Here is a 2,479-nt window from a genome sequence, read left to right as displayed (position 1 = left end):
AGTTCCCACTGGTGCGATGTTGGAGATCGGATGGGATTCGCATCGTACTGCAGTACAAATCACATGCGATCTCTGTGTGATGCAATTTCAGCCATAAAGATCGTATGGCTGAATTTGCATCAAACTCGCACAGGACCCTTTTTTTGTCCGCAGCAGAATCGGTTCTCATGGGGGTCACATGTGATCTGACTCCTGTCTGAGTTTGCAGATCTCACTGCGATATGACAACTGATTTTTGGGGTGTCATTGACTTTTATCTGACACTCCCAGCAGTTTGCATAGGGCAGTGTGAACTGCCGCCGGGAGACATGCGATTCGGGAACCCGCAGGGGATCACAGCAGTATGAACCGGACCTAAATTTTTTTTAATTTAAAAATAAAAAAATATGAAAAAAGACCCCCAATTTTTTTTAAATGGACAAAAAATGGGGCGATATGTTGCGCTATTGGCCGATAGTGTCAAGTTACGATGATTGCAAGTTGTGCATTTCCCCAATTACGTCAAGTTCCGCAATCACCCCGGTTGCACTAAGTTACACAATTGTGCCTTTTTACTGCAGAACATTGCGCCTTTCTCCCAGGGCTGCAGAGCATTGTGCCTTTTCTTGCAAAGCATCACACCTTTCGCTGCAGTGCATCATGCTTTTTGCTGCAGAGCATCGCAGCTTTCATACCTGACCTACAGAGCATCGTGTTTTTCTCCCAGGGCTGCAGAGCATCACACCTTTCGCTTTAGAGCATCATGCCTTTCGCTGAAGAGCATTGCGCCTTTAGTTGCAGAGCATCATACCTTACCTGCAGAGCATCATGCCTTTCTCTCAGGGATGCAGAGCATCACACCTTTTGCTACAGAGCAATGTGCCTTTCGCTGCAGAGCAATGTGCCTTTCGCTGCAGAGCATCGCACCTTTCGTTGCAGAGCATTATACCTTACCTGCAGAGCATCGTGCCTTTCTCCCAAAGCTGCAGAGCATCACACCTTTTTTGCCCTTTTTTTACAATTACACTTAAAGCAAGCTAAGTTACACAAAAATCTGCAGAGCATCATGCCTTATCTCTGCAGAGCATCACACCTTTAGCTATAGAGCATCGTGCCTTTCGCTGCAGAGCATCGTACCTTCTTGCTGCAGAGCATCGCGCCTTTCTCCCAGGGCTGCAGAGCATCATGCCTTTTCTTGCAGAGCATTGCGCCTTTCGCTGCAGAGCATCGTGTCTTTCCGTGCAGATCATCGGGCCTTTCTCCAAGGTCTGTAGCGCCTTTTCGCTACAGAATATCATGCCTTTCGTTGCAGAGCATCATACCTTACATGCAGAGCATTGCACCTTTCTCCTAGGGCTGCAGAGCATCGCACCTTTCTCCTAGGGCTGCAGAGCATTGCGCCTTTTTTGCAGTTTTCTTACAATTACACTTAAAAGCAAGCTAAGTTACTCAAAAATCTGCAGAGCATCACACCTTTAGCTATAGTGCTTTGTGCCTTTCGCTGCAGAAGATCGTGCCTTTCTCCCAGGGCTTCAGAGCATCATGCCTTTTCTTGCAGAGCATCGCGCTTTTCGCTGCAGAGCATCATGCCTTATCCTGCAGAAATCGTGCCTTTCTCCCAGGGCTGCAGAGCATTGCGCCTTTCATTGCAGAGCATCATACTTTACCTGCAGAGCATCATGCCTTTATCCCAGGGCTGCAGAGCATTGCGCCTTTTTTGCCCCAATCGCTTCAGTTGCATAAATACATTTAAAAGCATTTTTTGCTACAGAGCATCGTGCCTTTTCTTGCAGAACATCACACCTTTTGCATCATACCTGATCTGAAGAGCATCGCACCTTTTTCCCAGGGCTGCAGAGCATCACATCTTTGGCTACAGAGCATTGCGCCTTTCATTGCAGAGCATCATACCTTACCTGCAGAGCATCACGCCTTTCTCCCAGGGCTGCAGAGCATCACACCTTTCGCTACAGAGCATCATGCCTTTCGTTGCAGAGCATTATACCTTACCTGCAGAGCATCACACCTTTCTCCCAGCTCTGCAGAGAATTGCGCCTTTTTTGCCCTTTTTTACAATTACACTTAAAAGTTACGCAAAAATTTCAGAGCATCGCGCCTTTTTCGCTGAAAAGCATCACACTTTTCTCCCAGGGATGCAGAGCATTGCGCCTTTTGCTGCAAAGTATCGTGCCTTGCCCTGCAAAACATCACGCCTTTCTTCATCACACATTTCGCTATAGAGCATTGCACCTTTTGCTGCAGAGCATCGTGCCTTTTCTTGCAGAGCATCAGGCCTTACCTGCAGAGCATCGTGCCTTTCGCTGCAGAGCATTGTGCCTTATCTGCAGAACATTGTGCCTTTCTCCAAGAACTGCAGAGCATCACACCTTTTCTCTGCAGAGCATTGCGCCTTTCTCCCAGGGCTGCAGAGCATTGCACCTTTCGCTACAGAGCATTGCACCTTTCGCTGCAGAGCATCGCGCCTTTCATTGCAAAACAT

This window comes from Rana temporaria, chromosome 2, assembly GCF_905171775.1.
Source record: "Rana temporaria chromosome 2, aRanTem1.1, whole genome shotgun sequence".
In the NCBI taxonomy this organism is placed as follows: Eukaryota; Metazoa; Chordata; class Amphibia; order Anura; family Ranidae; genus Rana; species Rana temporaria.
The sequence above is the reverse complement of the archived record's forward strand: the minus strand, read 5'-3'. Positions refer to the sequence as shown.